At 44.6% G+C, this 21,723-nt stretch overlaps 1 protein-coding gene and 1 non-coding gene across 2 annotated transcripts in view; one reads left to right on the top strand and one right to left on the bottom strand.

The window, feature by feature from the left end:
• The window catches only part of LOC140188910 (uncharacterized), an 838,801-nt gene that overhangs the window by 571,148 nt on the left and 245,930 nt on the right, over nt 1–21,723 (bottom strand). The window lies entirely within an intron of this gene.
• On the top strand, nt 18,201–18,272 carry trnaa-ugc (transfer RNA alanine (anticodon UGC)). The gene has a single exon. It is a non-coding gene; the product is annotated as a tRNA-Ala (tRNA).

Below are 21,723 nucleotides of genomic sequence, written 5' to 3'. Positions count from 1 at the left end.
CTGGGATGCATCCACCAGTTAGAAACATGGAAAACCTACAGCACAATACAGGCCCTTCGGCCCACGATGCCGTGCCAAACCTCTACCTATTTTAGAAATTACCTGGCATTACCCTGAGCCCTTTGTTTTTCTAAGCTCCAAGTACCTATCCAGGAGTCTGTGAAAATACTCTATTGTATCCGCCTCCACTACCTTTGCCGGTAGCCTATTCCACGCACTCACCACGCTCTGGTAAAAAAAATTACACCTGACATCTCCACAAATTTCTTGTAGACATTTTCCTTTCCATTCCTGATCATTGTGTTTCCATATCAGGCCATGATGAAACCAGTCAGGTTACTCTCCACTCTGCATCTATATCTGTCAAAGTTTCAGATGTCACGCTGATTACACGCAGGCAGAGTCACTGCCCTGCCTGCTTTATAGTGACACTTACTGCTAGTCCCAGGACAGACCCTCTGAAATGATAATGCTCAGAAATTTAATGTTACTGACTGTCTCCACCTCCAGTCCCCTGCTGATGACTGATCCGTGGACGTCCGGTTTCCTGCCCCTGTGGTCAGTGATCTGCTGATATTGAGTGAGAGGTTGTCGTTGTGGCACCATTCAACCAGATCACACATCTCCCTCCTGAGGGCAAATTTGTCACCACCTTTGATTCACCCAACAACAGTGGTGTCATCTGCAAACTTAAATATGTCATCGGGGTTGTACTTAGCCACACAATCACAGGTATAAAGTGAGTAGAGTCGTGGGCCAAGCACAACCTTGTGGTGCACCAGTGCTGACGGTGATTGTGGAGGAGATGTTGTTGACTTTGAATGCAAAGTCTTCATCGTGAAGGGAAATAGAAATTACAACTGAGGAAGAAGATTACATTAAAATCAGCAAAATATAAGAATGAAAATTAGTTACTTTTCTCACAGAAATGTGAAAATAGGGGCCCGCTTGTCCATGCTGACATTTGTCAGTCCGCAAGGAGTATTGTGAGCAATGCTGGGCCCTTTATCCAAGGAATGATGTGTTTGCATCAGAGAGGGTCCAGAGCAGGTTGACGAGAATGACCCCGGGAATGAAAAGGTTAACATATTAGGTGCATTTGATGGCTCTGGGCCTGTACTTGCTGAAGTTCATAAGAATGAGAAGAGAGTGACATTATAACCACTTGAGTGAACGTGGAGTGGATGTTTCCTGTAGTGGGTTCGTCCAGCACCAGATGGCACACACTCAGAGTAGAAGGATGTCTCTTCAGAAAAGAGATAAGAAGACATTTCTTTAGCCAGAGGGTCAGGTACAAGTTCACACTCTCCCTCCCCCACAATATCCCAGTTGTCAGACCTGTGTCCAATCACGTCACCTGTATCTACCCCTTTGTAGACTCCTCACCGCTCTTCACAACTCAGTTCCCATCAGTGTTTCTGATCAGCAAGTTCAGAAATCACGGTCAGCTCTCATTTTCCCCAACTCCCTGTGATGGAGCGGCTTATCAAACGTGTCCTGGACATCTTGGTTCAGTGCATTCCTGGGACTCGTTGTCCACAGTTGGTGTTACAGCTTCAAACACTCAAATGTATTTGTTAAACATAGAATCTCTTTCACCAGAGTCTGTTAACTTTGGCTGATGGTTTTGTAAGTTGGCAATAATTTCCTGCTTTGCTACAGCCCCAAATGTTCTCCTAGTACAAGTGGTGAACTGGCAGGTCTGGAGTTTCCTGTTTTCTGCTTTTGCTTCAGACTGCAGAATCTGCAGTTTCTATTGTAATTTTTTACTTCTCTTCTATTTACCTATTTTTCTCCAATTTGGAGCAAAGGAGTTACTCAAAGTGCTCTTCCCTCCAGACACAGACTGGTTTGGAACCCCGTCGTTGTTTCCATCTCCTATCGTGTCTGGATTTTAGTCTCTGATACTCCAGCACTTGGGTCCTGACCGTCCTCACCCAGGTCTGCCGTCACCGACGAAGTTTATTGATACGGTTCATATGGGCCTCAGTCAGGCCATTTGGCAAATTGGATCCAGAATTAGCTTTGCAATAGGAGACAGAGTGATGGCAGAGAGTAGTTTTGTGATCAGATGCTGGTGACAAGTGTTGTTCCACATGGATCTGTTCTGTGACCTTTGCTGTTTGTGATATAACTGAGTGATTTGGGAGTGGATGTAGGAATCGTGAGCAGTAAGTTCACACTGACTGTGAGATGATGGGGTTATTGCTGGTGTGGATGGTCATCTTTGGCTAAAGTGTGACATTGATGTGTTGATGAAATGAGCTGAGACCAAAACAAATAGATCAGTTGGTGTGAGAATTGGGATTTCCCATCAAACAACCCCAAAACTCCCACGGGGGAGATCAGAGGGATAATGTGTGTGAACACAACAGTGTAATGAAGAGAAAGCGACAGCCCTTTCCTCTTCCAGGTTAGTGGCTCTTAAAAGAGCATTTTGTTGTGTTTGCTGCCGAGGCCAGGCTGAGGCTCACTTCTGGCGATGCCGCGAGCCAACTGAATATCTTTGGGCACAAGGGTGACTCGCTTGGTGTGGATGGTGCAAAGAGCCCGACCAGGTAAGCCTCATTAATCTCCTCCAGGCCTTTGATGGTCGAGCTCTGGAAGCATAGATCGGTTTTGAAGTCCTGCCTGATCTTCTGCACCAGATGCTGGAAGGGAAGTTTGCGGATGAGCAGCTCGGTAGATTTCTGGCAGCATTGGTTCCCCGTCAGAGTCACAGTGATGGGCCGATAGCTCCCCAAGAATACCCACACAGACACCCAGGGATATTCAGTGTTCCTTTACATTTATCAATTATTTACAGAGTCACAGTGATGGGCCGATAGTGCCCCAAGAATACGTACACAGACACCCAAGAATATTCGGTGCTCCTTTACATTTATCAATTATTTTACTGATATGGTGCTTCCATGTCGGCTTATAATCCAGCCACATGCCATAAAATCTTACCACTGACACTTATTCAAGAGTTTGACCATATAATTTCAAATCAATTGCTATTGAGGAAGATATGGATCAATAAAGAGGTCTATTGATCATCTTTGTGAAACACAAAATGTATTTTAGCTACTGAAAGCTTTAAACCCTGTCTATATTCCCACTGTTTGACCTTATTAATCACTAATCACATTCTATATACAATTGGATTGGATTTTATACCTCTGATCCATAAATCTGCATCATCTGCAAAAGGTCATTTCCCCACCCCAGTACCTATCTCAGAAAAAATATCACTAATCATAATATTAAACAATAAAGGGCTACAAATACTGTCTTATAGGGTCCCATTCTCCACCATATAGAATCCCAAATATACCTTACGTATCCTTAACTGCCTGGAGCATACAAATAAAAAACTCAGAAAAAAATAATGTAGCCTTCTTCTCACTCCACATTTCTATAATTTAATCCTTTCATAACATATCATATGTTTTTTCAATACAAAAATACTGCAATTACAACTTCTTTATTTACAAGTGCTTTCCCAATATCATCTTCCAAACATAAAACTGAATCCAATGTCATTGTACAGTTCCAAAATCCACGCTGATAAAATGCTCCATCACCTCTCTTTTCCAAAATATAATTCAACAACTCTATTACCATATGTTCTGTAAGTTTACCGAAATGAGATGGGATGTTAATGATATTGGTCTATAATTAGAAGGATCCTGTGGGGATTTCCAGGTTTCGGAACAGGTACTATCATTTTCTATAAGGAGGAAATATGGTCTAAACTCCAAATATGATTCCAATTTGTTAATATTATCTCAAGAGTTGTAAGCTATATGCTTAAACATACACTAACATATATCATCCTTTCCTACAGCCATCTGACTTGCACTGTTAATAGCTTTCTTACATTCACACAAATAAACTCTACATAACTAACACTATCATTGTTACAGCTGGCTTTCAACACATCAGTGTATTCACTTAAATCCTCATCTTGACATCATTTAGGCTCTTCATTTAAATTATCTTGATTGTGACATGCAGCAAATGACCAAGCCAGTAACTCAACCTTCTCTATTTCAGTAGAGGGCGTACATTCAGATTGGAGGATTGTGACTAGTGGTGTCCCACAAGGATCTGTTCTGGGACCTCTACTTTTCCTGATTTTTATTGACGACCTGGATGTGGGGATAGAAGGGTGGGTTGGCAAGTTTGCAGATGACACAAATGTTGGTGGTGTAGTAGATAGTGTAGAGGATTGTCAAAGTTTGCAGAGAGACATTGGTAGGATGCAGAAGTGGGCTGAGAAGTGGCAGATGGAGTTCAACCCGGAGAAGTCTGAGGTGGTACACTTTGGAAGGACAAACTCCAAGGCAGAGTACAAAGTAAATGCCAGCATGCTTGGTAGCATGGAGGAGCAGAGGGATCTGGGGGTACGTGTCCACAGATTCCCTGAAAGTTGCCTCACAGGTGGATAGGGTAGTTAAGAAAGCATATGGGGTGTTAACTTTCATAAGTCCAGGGATAGAGTTTAAGAGTCACGATGTAATGATGCAGCTCTATATAACACTGGTTAGGCCACACTTGGAGTACTGTGTCCAGTTCTGGTCGCCTCACTATAGGAAGGATGTGGAAGCATTGGAAAGGGTACAGAGGAGATTTACCAGGATGCTGCCTGGTTTAGAGAGTATGCATTATGATCAGAGATTAAGGGAGCTAGGGCTTTACTCTTTGGAGAGAAGGAGGATGAGAGGAGACATGATAGAGGTGTACAAGATAATCAGAGGAATAGATTGAGTGGATAGCCAGCGCCTCTTCCCCAGGGCACCACTGCTCAATACAAGAGGACATGGCTTTAAGGTAAGGGGTTGGAAGTTCAAGGGGGATATTAGAGGAAGGTTTTTTACTCAGAGAGTGGTTGGTGCATGGAATGCACTGCCTGAGTCAGTGGTGGAGGCAGATACACTAGTGAAGTTTAAGGGACTACTAGACAGGTATATGGAGGAATTTAAGGTGGGGAGTTAAATAGAAGGCAGGGTTTGAAGGTCGGCACAACATTGTGGGCCGAAGGGCCCGTACTGTGCTGTACTGTTCTATGTTCTAACAATCACTTTCTTTAATCAATACTGGAATGTTATTAACCCGATGAACTCCACACCCTGATTTTCTGAATCATTCCCCAAACACCTCCAAGTTTAGTATCCTGTCCAATACTATCACAAGATGACCTCCAGTAAACCTCTTTCACAACCTTCACCACTTTCCTCACCACAGCTTGTACCCTTTCATACTTAATAAGGTCACTCAGAGAATGATAATTCTCAACTCTCCCAAACACCTTATTTCTCTCCCTAATTCCCTCTGCACACTCCCCCATCCACCAAGGTGCAGTCTTCCTCCTATTAATGTCATTTTTAACAGGCATCACTTCCACCGCAGTTTGATGAATAATGTGACATCACCATTCATTGCAGAAACCCATATCATCCTCAACATTCTCCCAGTTTGCTTCATCAAAATTCCACTTCCTAAAAACAGTCTCCTGCCCCCTATATAACTCCAAACCTGTGCTTATAAATACAGGAAAGTAATCACTCCCCATTGTCTCCTCACTCATAACATCTCATTCAGTCACTCCAGCCAGAATGTTTGCAACTGGAGTTAAATTTACAGCAGTTTTCAGATGATTAGAAACATTACATTTCATACCCCTCCCATCATTAAATCACACAAGATTGGAAATACCTAAACATTCTTCTACAATCAAACAGTTCCATGAATGACCCCACAGTGAACTGTGCACAAAAATCCCCACACCATACAACCCTTAGCGATCTAGAGTGACATATGCTTTCCAACAAATCAATCAAAAGCTCTCCACAAGAGTTTTACCACTTTAGTACCCCTACCTGTTGAATCAAATGCCTCTGCTACAAACACCTCATACACTTCATTCACATCCACAACTCTGTGTCCTGCCCCTTCCCATATTAAACGTGCAACACCACCCCCTCTATCACCTAACCTATCATGCCATACTGCAATATAATTTCCTGTAAAGGAAATGCGGTAACAGCCCGTTTTCATATTGGGCCAATTTGATGAATCAAAAATAAACTTCCTAATGTCTTGACCATCGAATTTCTCTCATTCCACTGCAATATTCTTAATCCCATTCTGTACCTGCACAAAGAGACTGAACTACAGATACCCCACCCATCAGAGCTTCTTTTACAGTTTCCCACATAACACCAGTTATACCGAGATACTTTTCCGCAGCTTTCACAATCATTTTAATTTTCTCAGTATGTCTGGATGACTGAACAGCACAATTCACCACATCTTTTATAAACATCACAAACTTCATTTCATTGACTAGTAAAGTATCTTTATTAATGGACCTGTGATGTGACACATAGCCGCTGACTTCATATTCTATCTGACTGGTTATACTTGATCAACATTTGGTTTAACTGTGTTGCAAGGCCTCTGTTTAAGACACACCTAACTGTACTTTAACCTGTTCAACCAGCTGCTTTCTTAAGTACTGTACTTCACATCCTTGTAACATGGTGTGAGCTGAATTATCTGCAGCTTAATGTGAAAAAGACAAAGGAGCTGGTGGTAGACCTGAGGAGAGCTAAGGTACCGGTGACCCCTGTTTCCATCCAGGGGGTCAGTGTGGACATGGTGGAGGATTACAAATACCTGGGGATACGAATTGACAATAAACTGGACTGGTCAAAGAACACTGAGGCTGTCTACAAGAAGGGACAGAGCCATCTCTATTTCCTGAGAAGACTGAAGTCATTTAACATCTGCCAGACGATGCTGAGGATGTTCTACAAGTCTGTGGTGGCCAGTGCTATCATGTTTGCTGTTGTGTGCTGGGGCAGCAGGCTGAGTGTAGCAGACACCAACAGAATCAACAAACTCATTTGTAACACCAGTGATGTTGTGGGGATGGAACTGGACTCTCTCATGGTGGTGTCTGAAAGGAGGATGCTGCCTAAGTTGCATGCCATCTTGGACAATGTCTCCCATCCACTACATAATGTACTGGGTGGGCACAGGAGTACATTCAGCCAGAGACTCATTCCACCGAGATGCAACACTGAGCATCATAGGAAGTCATTCCTGCCTGTGGCCATCAAACTTTACAACTCCTCCCATGGAGGGTCAGACACCCTGAGCCAATAGGCTGGTCCTGGACTTATTTCATAACTTACTGGCATAATTTACATAGTACTATTAAACTATTTATGGTTCTATTACTATTTATTATTTATGGTGCAACTGTAATGAAAACCAATTTCCCTCGGGATCAATAAAGTATGACTATGACTATGACTATGACTAGACTGCACTATGTTCTCCTCTACAATTACACCAGTCAAACTTTAACACCTTCACAATCTTCATACTTAGTTTTCCACAACACTAACTACACCTTAGTTTTCCAGGAGATACTGCCACAAGATGCCCAAATCTCTAACATTGTGACATCTAAGCGGAGGTGGAATATGCGCTCGTGCATTATAACTAACATACCCCAGACTAACTTTACTTGAAAGCTTCACCTCATCAAAATATATCAATGCAGTTAAACTGTCCATGTTTTCTCCATTTCAAACTACTTGTAATCTCTGCAACACACACAAAAAATGCTGGTGAACGCAGCAGGCCAGGCAGCATCTATAGGAAGGGGCACAGTCGACGTTTCGGGCGAGTCCTGACGAAGGGTCTCGGTCCGAAACGTCGACTGTAACTGTTTCTATAGACGCTGCCTGACCTGCTGCGTTCACCAGCACTTTTGTGTGTGTGTTGCTTGAATTTGCAGTATCTGCAGATATCCTCGTGTTTGCACTTGTATTCTATTTACATTCTTAATCTCTTTATCGAAATCTCCACCAGAACACCTGTCCTAACACCCCGATACCTGTATTTTCATTAGGCAACGCAGATACCATCCTTTTTTAACCAAATAAAGTCTTCAAATGTAATGCCTTCTCACAGTTTCTTATCTTAACGATTAGCACATCACCTCCCCTTAAGGTTTGAGCACAATCTATATTCCCTAAAATAGTTATCAAATTTAGTTAATTTCAAATGAGAAAACGTGCAGATGCTGGAAATCCAAGCTACACAAATGAAATGCCGGAGGAACTGAGGACTGATGAATGGTCTCGGTCTGAAATGTCGACTGAACTCTTTTCTATAGATGCTGTTGAATTCCTCCAGCATTTTGTGTATTGCTGCAGTTAATTTAATGGGATTGGTAAAATAAATCTGTTTCGGGTAAAATTTAAACAGTACCTTGAAGTCTTCTTTCCTTTTTTCAGTATCCTCTCAAATCTCTTGAAATGATTGCAATATTGTTTTCCTTTTTCCATTTTGCAGATCTAGATCCAACTTCATTCCAACCTCTTACCGCACTCACCCGGACTCTTTATTTCCGGATCCTTTTCCAGACACTCTTCGCCCCCCCACCCCCAACCCGAACTTACTTTATTTCCCATCATCCCCGCACATTCACAGCCAGCGCCACCAACGCCACTGAGCCAATCAGCAACTCGCACCGTTTTCAGGTACTTTGCTGTCAATCAGGTCTAGGGGCGGAGCTACGAACAGAATGCTCACGTGTTGTAATGACGTCACAAAATCAATCCTACCTTCCCCGCCCCTAAGTTCATTTTCTGAGCGTCCGTTCAGAGGGTCTAGTGTTGCGGGAGGGGCAGGGTGGCTTTAAACCCGGCGTTACACATTCCATGACATCGTTCTCTCCAAAGTGTTTCAGCTGTTCCTTTGCCTGTCTTCTCCACACAGTCAACCAGACAAACTGAGAGAGTCGGTACGAGTGCTGGGAAAGTGCGGGAGTTCATATCTCACGGCAGCAGTCTCTGTATAATGTTTCGGAGTGACGGATTCGGTCATTGAGTGTAACGTCAAACGGCCTTGAGATACAGACGTCGTGAGGGAAAAGTGAAAACAAAATGATGAATGTCCCTTGTTCTCGGGAAACACTCCAGTTTTGGGCTATTTGCACACTAGATTGTCTCATATTATAATCCCGTCTTCATTTGAAGCAGGAAAACGGTCTCCTCGTTGGCGAAATGAACCTTGGTCTCCCGCGTGACAGGCGGGGATACTAACCACTGAACCAGCGAGGAATAAACAAGAGTATGGAACCTATCACACGGATGTCAGTGTGTAGGAGTACTCATAGAGTCACTGTGATGTTTGTTTGCTGAGTGTAGAGCTGGTGCATTTTACCCATCCGCTCCTCACTTTGTGACTGGACGTGTCTCAGAATTCTTCAGCGATTCAGTCACTTACTGTGTTCAAGGACTGGGCAAAGGAGGGGATCCCATTAACGTCTAACTGCGTGTTGTTTGAACGGATATTTATAATCAGGATTTGTTTTCCATTTACTGGTACGTGAAGCAGGAAACCATTTGTAGCCCTTCGAATCTCTCGGGCCGATTCTCCCTTCAGTCGGATCCCAGGTGCTGTGTTTCTCCGGTCTGTCGGAACGTCGCGACACCCACTGGTGGGAAAAGGAACTGCAACAGAGTGAGGAACGATCCTTCAGAAAACAGCTCAGACACTGAGAATCGAGTTACAGAATCTTATAGCACCAGAGACCATTCAGTAACCGAATCTGGTTTGCATCACGTGGAGATGGTGGTATAGTGTTGAGCATAGCTGCTTCCCAAGCAGTTGACACGGTTTCCATTCCCGGCCATTGCAGGTTGTACACTTTCAGTCTAAAAAAAACCCTCGCCGAGCGCTATGAACGCAGAACTCTAATTCCTCAGCAATTTGTTCTGAGTGAAATTCACTCTAATGGATCTGATGAATTCCTCATGTACGATGGTGGTGGTCCCTCATGTAGGATGATCGAGGACCCCAAACTGAATGAGAAAAACAGCATTAGACCCGGGAAGTCCGTTAGTTCCACGGACTCCGCTGTAGGAAACACACACTTTCTGGTCAAATCGAACATATATTTTCCTAACCAAAGACATGACCTGCCCCAGATATTCTCTCGTTCCCTCTTTCATCCGGCAGAAAGTACAAAAGCTTGAAAGCACGCGTCACAGTCTCAGGGATAGTTTCAGTCCCACTGTTGTGTCTATTGAATGGTTTCCCATAAGGTAGGATGGACGTTTGACCTCACAATCCACCTCGGTACGAAGCTTCACCTTATTATTTACCTGCGCCGTGCTTTCTCTGTCGCTGTTACACTTTATTCTGCATTTTGTTATTGCTTCACCTTGTTCTCTCCCAATACAGTGTGTAATCGTTTGATCTCTCTGAACAGTCAGAATAAGAAGCTTTTAACTGTATTACGGTACAGTATATGACTGAAACTCGTAGAACAGATTCAATTCCCCCTGAGCCCGTTGCGGCAGCAGTAGGGAGCGCCGGCCTCCGGACAGCGCAGAGTTTCCCAGCTGGTAATGAAACACAGCAGAAAAACAAGAGCTGAGATCACAAAGGGGGAGCAGTGAGAGAGGGTTTCACTAATTCCCGTCGAAGGGAAGATTCAAACTCCTTCAGAGTACGCAGCCCTATTGACATCAATGGATCTGGGTTTGAGAGGGTGAAAGGTTCTCGGCATACACATCAGCGAGGATCTCACGAGTCTGTGAATACCGGCTGCGTGGTGAAAAAGGCACAGCAGCGCCTCTTTCACCCCAGACGGTTGAAGAAATTTGGTATGGGTCCCCAAATCCTAAGGACTTTCTACAGGCACAGAATTGAGAGCACCGTGACTGGCTGCATCACTGCCTGGTATGGGAACTGTACTTCCCTCAATCACAGGACTCTGCAGAGAGTGGTGCCGACAGCCCAGCGCATCTGTAGATGTGAACCTCCCACTATTCAGGACATTTACAGAGACAAGTTTGTAAAAATGGTCCGAAGGATTGTTGAGGATCTGAGTGACCCGAATCTCAAACTGTTTCTGCTGCTACCATCCGGGAAACAGTCCCGCAGCATAAAAGCCAGGACCAACAGGCTCCGGGACAGCTTCTTCCACCAGGCCATCAGACTGATTAATTCAAGCTGATAGAATCGTATTTTTGTCATATTGACTGTAATAAATATAGTAATATCTATTACATATTTACTATAAATTGCACATTGCACATTTAAACGGAGACGTAACGTAAATATTTTTACTCCTCATGTATGTGAAGGACGTAATTACTAAAGTCAATTCAATCCAATCCAATTCCATGGAAGAGACTTCGTCGTGCACTAGTCGAATCACAAACGAGAAAATGTGCAGCAGATGCTGGAAATCCAAGCAACACACACAAAAGGCTGGAGGAACTCAGTAGGCTAGGCTGCTTCATGATCTTGAAGAAGGGTTTCGGCCTGAAACACCGACTGTGTACTTTATTCCATAGATGCTGCTGAACATTTTCTCGGTTACAAAGGAGAGAGAAAAAAATACCGGAATACTAGCGTCCCTGGGTGGGCTCGAACCACCAACCTTTCGGTTAACTCACCGATTGCGCCACAGAGACAAGAATTAAACAAGTAGGAATAAATGAAGAATTTCAATTGAAATGCGGTTTCCTCTCTGGATGTATGATGTGACACATTGGTGTTTCAAAACATGAGGATGAATATCTGCTGCCGCCAACAGAGAATATAGCAGAGGATGGTTTCGATCCATCGACCTCTGGGTTATGGGCCCAGCACGCTTCCGCTGCGCCACTCTGCTACAGGGATTATTAAGAATTGTAGAACTGTGAATGTTGCGCGATGTTTTGTGTGAATGTATGTATGTGTTTATGCCTGTGTCTGTAAATGTCTGGGTCTGATTCTCTGTCTGTATATGCCTGTGTCTGTACATGTCATGGTCTGGGTCTGTGCCAGTATATGTCTGGGTCCATTCCGTCTCTTTCTCGTATACAAACTCAAACGTACTTCATTTCTTTTGTTCATTCCCTGTTTTTCCTCTTTCTCTTTTTCTCCACCTTTCTTTCTTGCTTCCCCACTTTCTGGCCCACCCGGTTATTATCTCCGTGCCTTTTGTGTTCTGTCCCGTCTTGCACCTCGTTCCCGATATTTCACCCGCGAAATGTGTTTTACTTTACTTAATTGTCTAGACGGATAATTCATCCCACTGGTAGGCTCATTTTTAATAAATAGGACGTTTTCAGCCGAGGTGCCATTAACTTCCTAATCCTGTCCTGATGATTGAATGAATGTCGGAGTTGCTTCAGTGTTGAACCCGCAGTTCACCTTGTGAGCGGAACTCGCGACGTTGATGTACTGCAAGCACTCACCTCAAACGCAGCAACTCCTCCACCGGGATTACCTGTTGGTGTCATGTTCAGACCATCACGGCCGGACCAGTGAGTGACAGATGGGGAGATGTGGAGTATCGCTGATGCTTCGCACCTCCCTGCCACGCGGGGCGGGTTTTCCATTTCACCACCACAGCTTTGTAACTGAAACAGTAAGGGTCGGGTTTTAACTCTCCACGTGGGACGGTGTGAAGACAGGCAGGCAGTTGCTTATCCCCTGGCCTGCTGAGTTACTCCAGCATTTTGTGTGTGTTGCTCGGAATTTCAACATCTGGGGTTTCCCACCGATATTTCAATTCAGAGTCACGAACCTGGAGATGGGGTTTGAATTCCTTGCCTGTCCATCGCCTCCCTCTGGTGCTCCTCCTCCATTTGCTTTCTTCCATGGCCTTCTGTCCTTTCCTATCAGACTCCCTCTTTTCCAGTCCTGTACCTCTTTCGCAAAACAACTTCCCAACTGTTTGCTCTGCCCAGCCCCTCCCGGTTTCACCACTCACTTGGCTTCATCCTTTCCTTTCCCTACATTTTAATTCTACCACTTATCTTTTTATTGCTCCAGTCCTGCTGAAGGATATCGGCCTGAAACGTCGACTGTTCTCTTTTCCATAGATGCTGCCTGTTCCTCCAGCATTTTGTGTGTGTTGATCCGTGTCTTCTATCTCACTTGGCAAACCGGTGAATCTGCTTCCTCATAACATCTCCCCAAATCTTTGATTAGATTAGATTATGAGGATACTCCGTCCTTGTTTATTGTCATTTAGTAATGCCTGCATTAAGAAATGATACAATGTTCCTCCAGTATGATATCACAGAAATACAAGACAGAACAAGACTAAAACTGACAAAAAAAACACATAATTATAACAGACATGTATAGTTCCAACAGTGCAAAGCAATACCGTCATTTGATACAGAGCAGGCCATGGGCACGGTAAAAAAAAGTCTCAAAGTCCCGATAGCCCCATCATCTCACGCAGACGGTAGAAGGATGAAAAACTCTACCTGCCATGAACCTCCAGCGCTGCAAACTTGCCGATGCAGCACCATGGAAGCATTCGATCACAGCTGATTCGGAGTCCGTCCAAAAACTTCGAGCCTCCGACACCGAGCACCGGGCACCATCTCTGCCGAGAGCTTCGACCCTGGCCCGCGCCGCCAAGCAACAGGCAACGCTGAGTATTCGGGGCCCTCCCCTCTGGAGGTTCTGGATCGCACAGTAGAGCGACAGCGAAATTGGCATTTCAGAAGTTTCACCAGATGTTCCTCTGTGTTTCTCACGTCCGCCTCCATCAAATCAGGATTGTGCACGGCACCCTACTTGACAGATTACAGATATTCATTCCGGAGTGGCCACTGCGTGCTGCGTCGTGCAGCCATCTTCTCAGCTTTTTAAGTAGATATTCTGAGAAATGTTCTTATGTTGTAGAAATAAAATTCGGATTGATTAATTCAATAAAAGCTATTAACACATACCAAAACCAGCCACAGAAAATGTAATTAAAGTACCTTTTTTGATTTACGAAACTGACCCTTTCCCTCCCAGAGGCAGACTCTTGATATGAGTTGTTTCTCTGGTCTGGGAATGAGTTCCCAAATATTAAATTGAAATTATAACTGCTGGTGAATCTCACATCCACACAAACAACACACACACAGACAAACATACACACACACACACACACACACACACACACACACACACACACGCACACGCACACACACACACACACACACACACACACACACGCGCATTTACGCTGGAAAACTGAAAGTGTAAATGTGACAACACAGAGGGGATATAAAAAAAACAGGTCTGGAAATACCTCAGAGGACCTGTCTAAATATTCGTTGCATGCGGACATCAATAAATATGCGATGGTCATAACCTCCTGGCAGCGTGTTATGCCTTTGAAGAGACGGTGCTGTGGAAGACAACACCGTAAGAAGCAGTGGAAACATTTTAGGTAGTTGAGCTATCACGGAAGTAGCATTATAGGAGTGAGTTGACAAACTCAGCTCACGAAATTAAATGAAAGAAGTGAGAAGGGAATCTATGCCAAAAGCCAAGTGAGAGCGCAGTGCGGATGGAGAGGGACGAGAGAGCAGCAGCGAGGGAAGGATGAAGGAGGAAATATAACTTCCTCAGTGTTATCATTTCATTTCTCTCTCCTGGGCCCGGCACATGCCTCCTGTTACAAAGAAGGCACGGCAGCGCTCCACATGTCATCTAAAAGTTTGACAGACTTCAATAGATGTGTGGTGGAGAGTATATTGACTGGTGGCAAGAGGACCTGGCATGGAACCACCAGTGTCCTTGTACGGAAAAGCCCAGAAAGCGTAATGGATAGAGTCCAGTCCAGCACAGTTATGCCCCTCCCCACCGCTGAGCGCATCTACACGGAATAGAGGGCCGCGGCCATGCAGGTCATACTCTCTTCACACAGCTCCATCAGGAAGGAGGTAACACATCAACAGGTCCATCACCCCGCAACCATCAGACTCCTGAAGAGGAATGGATAGCTTCATTTACCCAACACTGAACTGTACCCACAACCCATAGACTCACTTTCAAGTCTGTTCATGTTCTCGGCATTTATTGATTATTTATTTATTATTAATATTTCGTTTGTTCTTTATTGTATTTGCGTAGTTTATAGTCTTTTGCACATTGCTCGTTTGCTGTCTTTCTTGAGTGCGGTCTTTCATTGATTCTATTGTGTTTCATTGTATTTACAGTGGATGCTCATGTGGTTACGAGTATATACTTCGGTAATAAATTTCGTTTAATCTTTCAACTTTGAACCTTAGGGAGATGAATGCATTTGGTGAGATGCGGATGCTGTTTCACGCTGTTGGGCAGGAGGTGAAAAGATTGGCGCAGACCCACAGCTTTATTCTCTGGGACAGGATTGTGGCAGAGGACTGCACCGAACGGAATGCATTATCTACGGAAATAGAAGACAGGAATCTGTGGCATTCATTGCTGAGGAAGCCAAGTGATTTGTATATTAAAAACGGACGGCTCTGGTGGTAAAGTTACTCGGTCTATTTAAAGCGGACGTAGGTAAGTTCTTAAATATTAAGAGTGTCACACATTATGGGAAGACGGCAGGAGAATAGGGTTGGGAGGGATAATAAATCAGCCACGATCGAATGGAGGAGCAGACTCCATGGGCCCAGTCGCATAACACTGCTCCTGTGTCTGATGCTGTTATTGACTGATAGCATTGATTCTGAGATACTGTATTCATGCGGATCATTGTGTCCAATTGTTCAAAGAAGATTTAAACAAATTTATCAACTGTAGTAATGAAACTGAATTAACATTACTTCGAGGTAAACTGTGCACTAAACCTCTGCACTATACCAGAAATTGACAGTTACAGATTGAACCCCCACGCTCTCAATTTGTGCCAGAGACTGATGGATACAGAATGAACCCCACACACTCACACTGTACCAGAGACTGACAGGTACAGAATGAACCCCACACACTCACACTGTACCAGAGACTGACAGGTACACAATGAACCCCACACTCTAACACTGTACCAGACAGCGAGAGGTACAGAATGAAGCCCACAGTCTCACACTGTACCAGAGACTGACGGGTACAAAATGAACTCCACATTCTCACAATGTACCAGAGACTGACTGGTACAGAATGAATCCCACACTCTCACAATGTACCAGAGAATGACAGGTACAGACTGAACCCCACACTCTCACACTGTACCAGAGACTGACAAGTACAGAATGAACCCTCAGTCTCATTTGCACCAGAGACTGACAGGTACAGAATGAACCCCCAGTCTCACCTACACCAGAGATTGACAGGTACGAAATGAAACCCACACTCTCACACTGTACAGAGAGTAATGTGTACAAATGTTTTTGACCTGCCTGTTTTGTGAAACGTACTCAAATTTACTGATAAACCCTGCACCATGCCTACTTGTTACCTCTTGAATAAATCCACGCATCACTTGATCGTGACTCGTCTCTGCCTTTCTAAAATGAGATTACACTGTACCTGTGTCCTCTCAAACTGAATGCGAACATTGTATTTACCTCTTGACTCCCAACTCAAGCTGCAAGTCAGCATTTGGGGAATCCTGCACAAGGGCACCTAACTCCATTTGTACCTAATGTCTGAATTGTCTCCTTATTGAAAAATCAGTTAACAAGAAAATAATTTATTTGTAAAATAATGCTTATTAATGGACTCCAACATCATGTTAAACACTGAAATCAGGCCATATGGTTGTTGCCCCCTTCCATTCTTCGAAAGGTGGAGAGAGAGTTTCAATTTTCCACTTTCCAGAAACATTTCTGAATCTAGTGATTCTTGAAAAGATGCGCCATCTGTTCAGCTACCTCTTTCATATCTCTGCAATGAAGTCCATCCGGCACAGATGAATCCGCTTCCCAAGCGCGTCAGCCTGTTCAGTTATGGGAGGCGACGGGACGACACAAAGTGACTGGGGCGTCGAGGCGAGGAACAGGTGGATACGCGGGACAAAATTGTTCAAAAGACTGGGGAATGTATCGCCCCATGATTAACTCGGTTGTGTGATACAGATACAGATACGGTGTCTCTGGCCATGGAGAACAACGACCTGCTCCTTCTTTCTGCAGAAAGTGACATCAATAGCCAGCGGTGGAATGAGAATGATGTGCTTACATATTTTGACAGTTTTGAGGATTTCGCCCTCTTCGATAGACTGGGACACGAGTGTTCACCTTGATAGACCAGGGACGAGGGACGCATGATGCTTTAATCATGCAAAGAATGCAAACAACACTTAAAGGGCAAATTAGGAGAGGAAAGGAAAGTATAAGTTTGCTTTGGCAGACAACTGGAAGGAGAATCCCAAGGGATTCTACAGATATATTAAGAGCAAAAGGATAGCGAGGAAACAACATTGGCCTTCACGATGGTCAAGCGTGGTCATCTGTAAATGGAACCAAAGGAGATTAGGGAGAACTTAAAAGAATATTGTTTTACTTTAATTTTCTCAGGAAACGGACGCACGATCTACATAACTAAGGTAAAACATTAGTGAGGTTATGGGCAATACTCTGATTGCAAAAGAGGGGGCAAATTGGGGTGTAAATACTTCATGGCCTCGTAAGGTATCCCTTTGTCCTTGTTGAAGGTTAGTGCAGAAATAGCAGGGGCGATTCTCAATTCGGTCTGGCACATAAATACCTCTGCAAACCAGGGATTGTTTGCTGGACTGTTCCGTTCCCTTCCTGCCTGAAACCTTCGCCTGCATCCTCGTCAGTATCCCCATCAAGTTCAACCGCTGGAGTGAGAGTGGAGCATTGCTGCGCCAAGGGAAGAAACTATCTATCGTTGAGTTTGGAATTGTCTCTTTGTGTCCCCGTGTTTAGTGTCCGTGCTCCCTTTCTGCTGCCGTACCTAGATACAATATGCGACAAAAGCTTCTCTTTCATACTATTCATAGACATCATATCATTACACAGTTCCTTGAGAGAGAACAAGGAAAATAAATAATAAAATGCAGAATAAAGTGCAACAGCGACAGAGAAAGCACAGTGCGGGTAAACAATAAGGTGAAGTGTCATAACAGGTAGATTGTGAGGTCAAGCGTCCATCTTTTTTCACAAGGAAACCATTCAATAGACAGAACAGCGAGATTGAAATTATCCTTCAGAATGTGGTACGTGTTTCCTTTTTCGTGATCATTCTGCTGGAGTCTAATTGGTTTCATTCCACAAAAATTATCATGGTGTTTAAGAAGAGAACTGCACAAGGATTAAGTATGATCGCACTGGATGGTGCAGCAGACTCGGCGCCGAATGACTGTGGCCATCAGACACTATCTGTGTCGCACTGCTCAATTGTGATATGCAGGAATGTTTGGACCTGAACACTTCTGCATTTTAAGTGGGGATGTAGCTCAGTGGAAGAGCGCATGCTTTGCATGTATGAGGTCCCGGGTTCGATCCCCGGCATCTCCACGCTGGTGAGCATTGAATTTTGAACATTGCAAAACGCAAACCCAATCGTCAGGTTTGCAGTCAGCACAATGATGCGTTGAGTCTCAACGTGGACAAAACTAAAGAGATGATTCATTAGGCCAGGGGACCGCTCATTACCGCAAATAAACGGCTCCTCAAGAGAGAGAGAGTGGACCACCAAACCTGCGCTCTGAACGCCACAAAGAACAGCAAGAAAGCGCACCGGTGTGTCCACTTCCTGGCTTCAGTGAGACCTCCCCAACCCCTCTTCAATCTGTTTTTATTTCACAGGAGCATCATTGAGCGAGCTCTAACCAGTTGGTAAACCGTCTGGTACGAGAATCGCAGGACATCCGACGGCAGGACTCTACAGAGGAGAGGGAGGACTGCTGACAGCAGCTCACTTTCACATTCAGACCCAGTGATTTGCGGACTATTGAAAACTGACGGAATTCTGACCTTCATTCGATCATATGGACGGATTGGGAGGTGAACGAGACTCGGGTTTGGACAAAATAATTCCTGGAGTGTGGGTGTATTCTCCGCTGCACCTCAGACTGCGGTCGCTGCTCGTTATGTCGGAGACTGACCGAAATAGCATACACAAATGGAGGAGAAATTCAGCGGGCCAGGCGGCATCTCCACAGGAAACACCGACTGTTTACTCCTCCCCAGAGATGCTGTCTGACCTGGTGATTTGCTCCGGCATTCTGTGCTCGGGATTTCCAGCACCTGTGTTTATAGCCTAAATAACAGCCCGCTGACAGAGAGAAGGAAGGCAAGGAGACACAGAGGGAGATAACCAGCGTGTCTGACTGCAGGGCCGTAGGAATAGGGTCAGAATGATAATGAAAATCAGATCCGTTGCTGAAATGTCGGGTCGAGATATCCGGCTGGGTCGGAGCACAGAGACCGGATAATAACCGGACGGGGCAGGAAGTGATGAAAAGGGAAAGGAGGACGGGGAGGAAGGTAAAAGCGTGAGAGAGACACGAGGGAAATTAGACAGGGAATATAATCCAACAAACAAAACAATAGATAATCGGGGTAAAGCGTCAAAATTAGCGGGAATGTGCTGGGCCTGTTATGCAGAGGCCGACACATCGAAACCATCGTCTGCTATTCTTCAACAGAATTTTTAGCGCAGCGGGAATGTGCTGGGCCTGTTATGCAGAGGCCGACACATCGAAACCATCGTCTGCTATTCTTCAACAGAATTTTTTTTTACCGCAAATCGCCGTCACGTCACCTGTGTACACAACACACGTTTAACTTAAAAAAGAAAAACTTGTACTTCTAACTGAAATTTCCGTCCACTCACTTCATCACTTTCTGAGATTTGTTGAGAACGTCGCGGGTAAAACGACAATTGCTGTTGTGCTCAGCGTTTGTCTAACACATCTTGTTCTCCGCTGCATGAAGCTGTGTCTGGTATTGAATAGATTGAACAGAAAATACTGGAAACACTCATCACCTCAAGAAACATTTGTGAGTGATGAAACAGGATTACGCTTTCTGATCTTGACACTTAATTAGAAATGATGAGAGAAGAAGATAGTTTTCTGTGTCAAAGAAGGTGAGACGATGGGTGGGAAGTGAAACGGGGGACATCTCTGATAGGGCGACACCAATTTACGATGACGGTAAGACAAATAGGGAAGAGAAAAACTGGTCTAAAATGGCAGAAGAACGACGGGCAGAAATGTCATTTCATAGAGAAGGAAGTGATGTGGCTGAGTGATTCCAGACCGAGGCGTTTATGTGACAAGTGCTGAAAAACAGGTATAAACTCATGGCGATCGCCGGGAATCGAACCCGGGTGAGCTGATTGAAAGGCAGCTGTGCTCATCCCTATACCACTGTCGCTCCATGTTGCGGGAGTTTCGAGGAGTGAAGCGGCTCCCATGCGCCATGTGATTCCACCAGATCCCGAGCCGCTCTCTGTCGGATCAATCCTCACTCTGCAGCAGGTTTTATTCCTGCAAATGGCGCCGGCCTCACGCATCAGCAAATGGGAAAGAAAATTCTGATTGTCCATGTTCTTTAGAAAAGCCGATGAATATGTAAGTATGAGTTGAGTTTAGGAATAAATAAAATAACCACCAACAACCACATTGCTGGGATTATACTGTAATTCTCTCCATAGCTGGTAAAATTCTGAGGAGCAGATCTGCTGGCAAATCACACAGAAATGTCATTTTGTAGATAGGATTACAGCAATCAGACATTTCAACTTCTCCAAAATTAACCAGATCATTTTATAGGCAAGATAAGAAATGGAATTTTTGAAGAGTATTTTTGTTCCTGTCCATCGATAGTCCCATCAAACTAGGTTAGGAAATTCACTCTGTAAATACAGTAATCAAAACTCGCACTTCATTGTCTCTGCATAAACACCAACGTAACTGTGTCGACAACGGGCCAACAACTTAGAACAGGAATTCTGCTGTTCGCGCTATACCAATACTCACTCAGACTATTTTTCTCATCTATATCACCAAACTAGGGCATCTCAGTTGGCCAAGTGATCCACCCTTTCTTCTCTCAGTCACCGACTTGGGAGTTCTTCCTTGCGATGGTGGGTTTCTAGAAAGAGTTATTGCTGCTAGCACATTCGAAGTTTCCACTTTTATATTCATATTTTCCAGTTCAGTTATCCCATTCCAGTGTCATTGACTGTAGGCCATCTGATTGGCTTGAATTCTCCTGTTTGTTGACTCTGCTCCAGGTCAGTAACCATTAATTGCCCTCTTCCCAGCAAGCGTCAATCGGTAATTTATGGCTCTTTGTTCCCTTCAGGAACCAGTTTGTGTCATGGTCCGCTCCGTGAAGTCTGCATTCCGGTTCACAGTCCAGTCCGTGGACTCAGGACTCCCGGTCTTCCAAATGTCCCTTGTTTTGATTGAGTTAATCATAGGCACCTGTTTCCCATCTTGTGGCTTGGAATATAAGTAGCCTTGGGGTTGAGTGCGGGCTGCTGGTTTGTCTTGTCATGATACCCTGAGAGCAACCTGCCTGTGGAAGGCTCGAGCGGCCACTTCCCATCTTAAGGTCGCGTTGGAGAACCATCTCTTCATGGAGGCTTGCTGTCAGTAGTCGGAGCTGTCTTTGCGGTATGGATTCGGCTGTTTCCAGGGCCAGCTGAGTGGCTGCCAGCCACTCCGAGCTATGTACGGATCCGGTTGTTTCTGTAGCCAGCTGAGGTTGCTGGCCGAACTGCGACTCGGAGCAACCCCGATGCAGAGGTGGCACTTTCTGTAGTTCTTTGGTGTTTATCTCTTCTTGTCCTTGCCTCCGTGGGGGTAAGTCAAGCCGTTTCTTCCGTTGCCTGCGGGGAGATCTGTCTTGTCTTGTCCACGCCTCCGTGGGGTAAGTCAGGCAGTTCTGCCGTTGCCCTGCATGGGGTCCTGTCCTGTCTTGTCTTGTCTTGTCTTGTCTTTGCCTCTGTTGG

The sequence above is a fragment of the Mobula birostris genome, chromosome 28 (assembly GCF_030028105.1).
Source record: "Mobula birostris isolate sMobBir1 chromosome 28, sMobBir1.hap1, whole genome shotgun sequence".
NCBI classification, from domain to species: Eukaryota; Metazoa; Chordata; class Chondrichthyes; order Myliobatiformes; family Myliobatidae; genus Mobula; species Mobula birostris.
The sequence above is the reverse complement of the archived record's forward strand: the minus strand, read 5'-3'. Positions and strand labels throughout refer to the sequence as shown.